This window comes from Equus przewalskii, chromosome 8 (genome assembly GCF_037783145.1).
Source record: "Equus przewalskii isolate Varuska chromosome 8, EquPr2, whole genome shotgun sequence".
In the NCBI taxonomy this organism is placed as follows: Eukaryota; Metazoa; Chordata; class Mammalia; order Perissodactyla; family Equidae; genus Equus; species Equus przewalskii.
Genome location: NC_091838.1, coordinates 8,348,395 through 8,357,690, shown reverse-complemented (window position 1 = coordinate 8,357,690; position 9,296 = coordinate 8,348,395).

The window sequence follows — 9,296 nt, the reverse complement described above, 5'->3', positions numbered from 1 at the left end:
CAGGAGTCGAGTGAGACATCTGCAGGGCAGCTAGGTTTAATCGTGCTTTTTGAAATGACACGTGTCCTACACTTTTAAACAACTGTTCACATCTATGCTTTATAATTGCATCAGTCATACTTACGGATATAGATGCTAGGCATTGTGAGGAGACTGAAAAGGAAAATAAAATAAATGATATTTGTTCTTGACGTTAAAAAGGAATAATTTAGGGGGGCCAGCCCAGTGGCTCAACGGTTAAGTTTGCATGTTCCGTTTCGGTGGCCCGGGGTTCGCTGGTTCGGATCCCGGGTGTGGACATGGCACCACTTGGCAAAAGCCATGCTGTGGTAGGCGTCCCACATATAAAGTAGAGGAAGGTGGGCATGGATGTTAGCTCAGGGCCAGTCTTCCTCAGCAAAAAGAGGAGGATTGGCAGCAGATGTTAGCTCAGAGCTAATCTTACTCCAAAAAAAAAAGAAGGCATAATTTTTTTAAAAGACAGCAAAAATAAATAATAATAAGCTAATTTTATTTAATGGTGAATTTATGCATATCTCAAGTTAAATATCTTGACTGATCCCAACGCAGGAGAATAAGTAGCAAACTTACACACCTACGTCTCATTTTTATATTATTGTAAACTATTTTATCCTAGGTATTATGATTAAAAAGTCATATACTCTTCACTTATATTGGTGGAAAGCCTTTACTAAACACATAATTAGGCCTTGAAAATGAAAGTGCAAACAGAAGGCAGAAAAGGAATAGAATTGCTAATCTGTTACACACAAGAATGTAAGATAAAGTTTCATCTGTATCTACGCAAAAGAAAACAATAGTTTTTAATGAAATAAATTGTTATAATCAAATATCGTTGTTGTGACTGGGTCACCTATAGCAACTTATGAAATTTTCTTGCCTCAAGATGCTCCATCATAATGTGTATTAAAAAAGGCAACAAATATTTACACTTTTGAAGCTATCTGCAAAGTTTATGTTATACAGCTAATAGAGAATGAAATAATTTCTATTAATAAGATGGTGAAAGTCTGAAACTGAAGCTAAGAGTATCATGAATTCAGTTGAGTACCATGCCCGTTATCTGAGTAAGGTAATAAACACTTTGATTTACAACATGACTCCTCTACTGAGCATTTGCTGTGATCAATTGTGCTCCAGGGCAAAGACCCATCTGTCCAAAGGTGGAGTTTAATTTGGGAGAAAGAAACTCTGCTTGGAAATTAAAATGCGAAGATCTATCTGCTGGAAAATGACATGACTGAGCATTAGATAAATCTGTTTCACCTTCTAAATACTTCTTTAAGCAATGATTTATGATTGAATCTGGAAATTAATACCATACCTTTCTTTTGTCTTATTAGATAATTACAGCAGCCAATTTTCTTAGCTTTAGAAAGATGAGTAATTTTGTTTCAGAGTTAAATAGCCAGACCCTCAAACCTGGATCCTATTTTAGAAATTATACAAGAAAGATCTATAATGTGACAGAATGGGCCCGTTAATATAGGGGAAAAAATAATGTGCAGAAAAACTATAATGTACCTAATTGAAATGAAAATTAAATGCTTTTTAAAAGCTAATTCACTATAAATTATTACTCTAAAAATGGCACTACTGTTCTGACAGACAGATCGTTTAATTGTACATATAAATGGTTTTGAGGATAAATGTCCCAGTAATGAAGAAGTGAAAAAAAAATAAGCTGTAACTTAATCTAATCTTAATGTAATAAGAAACTTTTAGGTACAGTAAATGGAAAAAAGATGACAATGTAGATTAAATCATGATATCTTGATGGAGATTATTTATACAAGGTTAAGAAGAGAGAGAAAAATGTTTACCCTTTCAGGTAAGCTATTCTTCCTCAGAAGAGACCACAAGAGCAGTCACTCCAAAATCGCACTAAAATTCCTATTTATTTGGTCAAATATGCTGAAAATGACTGGACAGCCTGGGGTCCCTCAGAGCAGGATGAAAGCAGTCCATCTCAGTCAGTTCGCCCTGGCTGCAGAGTTCATTATAGGGGGTCACTCAGAAGACAGTGCACTGTCTTTGGAAAGCGAAGTCTTGCCACTCCTGAAAATCTCATTTTTTTTTGCTAAGCCACAATCCTTTTATACTTCACTTTCAGGAAGAATTCAAATAATCAACTTAGCCTCAAATAATCAAATAAGCCTTAGTTGAAAATATTGCAGAAATCTGATAGAGCCTTTCTTGAGTCAAACAGCGTTAATTGCACCACCCCTTTTTTCTATATAAAGGAATAAGGGAGACTTTGCTCCCGGAAACCTCCACTAATGTCTTTATTTCAGCTGTCCAGCTCCTAGGAAGCCCACTTCTCTGCAGTGAACCACAGTAACCTGACCTGATACCTCTGTATCTCGGTGGTCCTTGTTAAGGACTGTGATCAAAACTCACTCCAGTCGGCTTGCTGACTCTCATGATGGTCACACATCCAGGCACCACCCGCTACACACAGCTCTCTTTGATAATCCAGTAAGCAACTGGCTATTGTTAGTATGCATGACTTTTCTCTCCCACATTTTATATAATTGGTCCCTCTCAAGCATCGTTAAATATTTATAGCCTTTATAGATCAAGCTTGTTTCGCTCGATGGTAACCATATTTGTTGTTATTGTTGTTCAGAATGTAAACCGTTTAACTCAGAATTGGCTCCTTTAGCATCATGCTCAGAAAGCTTTGCTTCCACCCAAGAAAATATTCTGGACCCACCTTACTTTTTTATTTCACAAATTTAGAATGAGTTGTCCGCCAAAGGACAGATTTAGACACCAAAATATGGGTGAATAGAGTGATCATAGTGAAGATTATGTTGCTTCTCATAATCACTGGTGAAAAGCAGGATGACAGAAGGGTCTAACTACTTTAGTGAGAAAGCGCAAAAATATTATCTTTTTTTGTAATAGGCCATGAGTTTGTGTTGAGATTTTTCACTTTACTCTATTTTGAATAACATTTTTTAGCATGGCTTTAATATGAGTCTCTGTAAATATATCATACCCTTTCCCACTAATTTTGGGAATAACATGCTATAAATTCATGTATCAAACTTGTGATACATTTAAATATTTTCTCCAAATTTATGTCTCTCTTTTCTTTTTTGATTGAAACTTTTGGATCAAGCATCCTGGAGTAAGAAAAAAGTCTAGGGGCCAGCCGCGTGGTACAGGGGTTAAGCTCACACGTTTCTCTTTGGTGGCCCAAGGTTCACCAGTTCGGATCCTGGGTGTGGACCTGTGCTTTGCTTGTCAAGTCATGCTGTGGCAGGCATCCCACATATAAAGCATAGGAAGATGGGCACAGGTGTTAGCTCAGGGCCAGTCTTCCTCAGCAAAAAGAGGAGGATTTGTGGCAGATGTTAGCTCAGGGTTAATCTTCTTCTTCAAAAAAGAAAAAGATCTAGATGACTCCTCTTGATATGACTGATGCATAGAGCAGTCATACATTTTATTGTTCAAACTGAGACATTATGAAAGTGAGAGAGGGTTTTGTTAATAGTGATTCTGGAAGAACAGACATCATAAAGTAAGACTATCCCAGGCAAACGTGGGGAGGTTACTACCTTTTTCAAGCATCAATTATACAAAGAAAAGTAAGTTCTCTTCATGTGAAACCAAAGTGTGATATATGCAGGAATAGAACGCCTTGTGTTTCAGACAGAATCTGAACTACAGGCAAGGAAACAGACAAAGAAAGGCTCAGGAGGATTTGCCTAAAATTCTTTAACTATTTTCATGGGCACTAGAATCATTATTAACTTTTAACATAAATATCTTTAATATTGAGCTCTAATTTCCTAAAGACTTTAAATAAAGATAGATAAATATTTATTATCTCAGTATTTTCTATTCAAATTTCCAAAGGGCAATTCTGAATGTCAAAATTTATAACTAAAGTCATATCGAAAATTATTCTAAAAGTATGCCTAATACTACATTTTGAAAAGCCAAACACAGACAATTTACATAAAATATTTTCTATATGCTTATGTAATGTTTGAAATGTTGATTCACAAGAAAAACTCTTGAATGGAAAACATTCAATTAGATTATATCATAGTTCAGCTGCAATGTCATGTTCATATTACATTCACCTATCTCCCCATACCAATCCAGTTAATGGTATAATTTAGGGGTTTTCTTATAAAGATAGTAAAGGAATTTCCTACAGTTATAGCCATAGAAAACTTTAGGGAAGAACTTCAAGCCTTTATGTGAATTACAATATGCCATATCCATAATCTGAACTTTACATTCTACAAAACCACCTTAATCAGCAGAGTTATGAAAATTAGTCCATCCTTGTCCGGCTGACTTGGTGGCTAGGCTTTAATCAATAGTGTGGGATACAGTTTCCCCAAAATCCAGCTTGCATTGGGCTTCTGACATGAGTGGGGTCCTTGGGACAGCTATCATACTCTATATCACCATCCCAGCCATTAGGGTAGTTTAGACACTTGGGCCACATTAGACTACTTCTCACTTTGACTTTCATTTCCCTTGACTGTCATGGACAAGAGGATACAAGGAACTACGCTTTGGGCCATCTTGCCTTCAACTCCGCGTTCCATTTATTGGACGTGATGGGTTAGAGATAAGCAGCTGTGGATGCATTCTGCAGATTTAACTTTACAGCAAAAACTTTCCTCAACAACCTAAAGATTTCACCCCACAGACTATCTGCTCCCCACTCTAGCGTGCGAAGATCACTGCTTCTCCCTGCAACTTCCTAAACATCTTTCCATACTAAACCACAGTGATGGAGGGTGGGAGGGTCTTCTTGCCAATTTCACTTCTGTTACCAACTGCAGCATTTTAGGTGAGTTATTTATTGGTAGCAAAAGACATGCCCGTGTATGTGTGTGTACGCATACTCACACACATTCATACAAGAGCAATGAAAGAGAGTTTCTATTTTATTTAATAAAAACAATTTCTGATATATTTTACCAGGAGTGAAGGATGCACACATCACAGGAGCAGATATTGTATATGTTGACTTACCTGCATTTGTCACTTAGAGTTCCTAGTGTCAAGATGCTACTGAGATATTGGTATCTGCCCAGGAAAGAGACCTACTACATCTGAGAAGCTTTAGTTTCATTGTGCCTCAGCCTTTTTATAGTCAAAGATTTTACCTCCATTCAGGAAGAATTTAAACAAATAGTTTATGCCTTCAGAAGAAGCATTCACCTGGTTCTTGAGCCAAGCTCAGCCTTAGTAAAATCATGTCCTATTCCAAGGGAGAAAGCAGAACGCCTCACTGCTCAGTTGTCACTGAATACTATCTCTGCCTCCAGCCTTTCAGAGTCCTAGAAAGTGCATTTCACAATAGAATTAATTGGTTAAGGGCCTGTCAGATGAAAGATTCATACACTCCTTCCCAGAAGCTATTTTTCAAAGCATAAGAAGGCTAAGACCTAGCAGTGTTGTTGGACTTCAACCATATAAATATCTCTTGGGAATCTAGTTTTGACGAAAAGTGCCTGATAAATTATTCTTTTTTTCTGATAAGCTTTTATTCACTGAAGAGCAGAAGAAACAAAAAGGAATTTACTTCTTTGACATTAATCCTAAATTTTAAAAAAGAACTGACAGATGATGCGGATGTGATGGAAACCTTGGGGAAAAGTCAGACGTCATGTTAGTTTCTAAACAGCCTAGGCACATTCAGACACATGTCTTATACTGTAGTTCTGGGCATACAATTTAAAATTTAAGAGGAATGAGAGCTATAAGCTATGGCGGATGAGTCAAAAAACAAAGAACTCTGTTCATAAAGAATAGTAAGCTCTAAAATGAGATTACAAAGGAAATATGAGAGGGGATAAATAAGGCAATATGCCTATACAGAGAGTTGTTTCATGATCTTTTATTTTAGGACTATATAGTAATGGTCATATAACCAAAAATAAAAGCAAAATAAAAGTACATTACAAACCCTGAAGAACAGGTCAAGAAGGCTAAAGCTCTGGCTTGAGAAAAGCTATTAAGAAAAATGAAAAATGCTATTTTAGCTGTGTTGTAGCAAGAAAATATACAAGTAAGGGATAAAACACTGTTTGGATAGTCTCACATGGGAGAGGAAAACACTATTGAGGGAATATCTCTCACATATCCAATACTCAGCTAAGAAACCATAGCTAATCTTAACAGTAAAGAAAAAACAAACAAACTAACAAAACCAAAAACTGCAAGAACATTATTATCGGTCCCATTTTACACAATGGATTGTGAGTTCATTATACAGCCAGTGACAAACACAGTACTGGTACGTTCATATGGTTCTCAATTAATCCATGTCTCGTAAGTGAACCATTGTTTTGAAATCAAGAAGAACTGGAGATGTGCTAGAAGTTCTAGAACATGACAATCTGTACATATTCATGTACATTCTTTGTTTTATTCAAAAACAAAACAAGAGGAAAACTAAGAAGGTAACTGCCATTGTTTGAGTACCTACTAAGTGTCAGTTTCAGCATAGTGCTTGGCGCTTGACCTGTATCGTCTCAAACTGCCTTGCAATTACCTGGCAGAAGATTTTACATATTAGGAAATCAAAGTTACAAAGATTTTAAAATTGTAGGACTCCAAATAGCGAGCATCTGCCAGAAGGGCTGGGTTTCAGACCCATAGCTGTAGTTTAAAGCCCATACTGGAGAACTTACTTGCCAAATGATGTTGGAATGAATTCCTTAATTGCTCTAAACTTCACTTTTCTCTTTTGCAAAATAGGGACAATGACAATACTCAACTCATAAAATGTGGCAATTATCGATGTTAAGAATACCCCACTTTGCATATCACTTAGCAAGTAAGTGCTCAATAATATAAATAGTATCAACAATTCATAACAATGAGAAAAATTGCCTTGTTAGGTAGAGTGCTATCATGTACTACCAAGCCGTTAATAATGTGAGACTTTTCCGTTTGCTGTTTGTTTTTCCTTATAGACACAGTTATTTCACAGGGAACACCAGAGAGACGAGGACTTCCACACTCCTCCATCTTAAGCCTTCGTCATATTGAGGCCCAGTGAGGGTCAAATAAGGATAAAGCACCGTGTGCTGAAGCTCTTACCGTTTAGCAGATATGTCCGCCCCTGAGGTGACTAGAAACTACAGATCATTGCAGCTGAGTTTAGCAAGAAGTAATCTATGTGGGGTCATGATGCACCTGAGCAGAGCCTGAAACAGGAATCTAGTGGTAGATGGGGACAGAGACTTCCTCCCACTAGAAAGAGGTTTTCTTGTCAATCTTATTCTGCAGAGAGACTGTCACTTTACATAGACAGCTTTCCACATAAGACAAAGTTTTGCCGGGCAAGCTCTACTAAGTATGGCCGTGCCTCAAGCACAACGGCAGGCCGAGAGAGGGGGTCGCGCTCATAGATCTCAAGTGTGAGGAAGATTTGGAATTGTAAGTGATGGTAGGGAAAAATCTAACGAATTCCAGCCTTTTATTTCCCTTTACTCTTTACTACGTGGGCGAAGGCACTCATACCGGGGCAAGTCTTTCTTTCTGCAAAGAGAAAACAGCCTTTTGCTACTACTGTTGGGATAGTGTAAAATAGCCAAATGCAGGTTATTTAAAATGCACGTGAATAGTGCATCTCTGAGGGTCTTTGAGGGCACAGGCTTGGAGAATGTCAGCATTCTAACACATCAAAGAAAGGCTCGGGTTACTGTAAGGTTTTTAGAGAGGCACTTGACAGCAAAATTAAATTCCTTTAGAAAATTACTGAGATACAAATTATATACAATGAAATGCAAAACTTTTAGGTTCAATGAACTTTTACCCATATGTATACTTGGATAAACACGACCCCGATCAAGATAGAGAATGTTACTGTCACCCCAGAAAGTTTTCCTCTGTTCTTCCCAGTCTATACTAACACGTCCAAAGAGGCAACCACTGTTCTCATTATCACCATTGATTAGTTCTGTGTGCTTTTGTAATTCATATACACGGGATTGTACATTAGTACCTTTATCAGTAGTTTATTATTATTATTCTTATTTTGCTGCATATTACTCCATTGCATGAATATACTATGATTTTTAAAAACTCCATTCTCCAGTTTATGTTTCCAATTTGGGGCTATTATAAATAAAGCTACTATGAATATTGTATTGTCCTGTGTATTCATTTCTCTTGGGTACGTACCTAGGAGGGAATTGTTGGGGCATAGGGTATGCGCATGTGTAATATTATTGGAAACTTTAAGTGGAGAAGGGACATAATCTGACATTTTTAAATGGTCACTCGGGTTGTTAAATTGAAAATAGAATATAAGGGCAGTAAGAGTGGAAACAGGGAGAATGATCAGGAGGTGACTGCAGGAATCCAGGAGATGGTGATGGTGGTAGTTGTGAGAAGTGAGCAGATTCTGGAAATATTTTGAAGGGAGAGGTAATAGAACTTCTGAATTAATTGAAGGTAGGTTACAAGAGAAAAGAGAACTTGTGGAAGACCCTAAGGGTTTTGCCTAAGCAATTGGAAGGATACAGTTGCTGACAACTGAGATCAAAAGATGGTAGAAGGAGTCAAGCTTTTCTGGGAGGTGGTGGTGTGGAAGGAGGCACTGGCATAGGGATTTGGACCAGTTCAATTTCAGAGGTGGATTAGACATCCCAGTGGTGCTGTTGAGCAGGTAGTTGGAGATATAAATGTGGATCTCAGGAAAGAGGTCTGAACTAGAAATATAAATTTGGACTTTGTTAGCAAACAGATTGTAAATAAAATCTAAAGACAGACTGAGATCTCCAAGGGAGTGAGTGTGTGTAAAGAAGAGACAATAAGCAAGGACCAAACACTGGACTCTCAAAATTAAGAGGTTGAGAAGAGAAGGAAGCAGCGCAGGAGACTGTGTTGGAGTGACCAGTGAGGTAGGAGGAAAACCAAGACAAACGAAGGTGTTTCAAGAAGAGGTGATCAACTGAGTCAAGCGCCCCTGATAACCAAATAGGGAGAGCACTGGGGATTGACCACTGGCTTGTCACACTGTGGGTCATTCGTGATCTTCACTAATATAGTAGGAATGTGGGAATACTGGTTTTCGTTAGGAAAAGCTACTGCTAGAGAAGTTTAATAAGTTTTCTTGAACAAATAATATTTTCAACTTTGGCACATGATAGACTTTGAGTTGTATCAACTTTCAAGATGCTAAAGGAGCTACACACCTTCTAGTGAAGGACTCCCTGGCTGCAGCTGCTCAAAAGTCTATCCAGACTTTCCAGAGAAATGCTCTTGGCTGTGACTGAGACATAAAA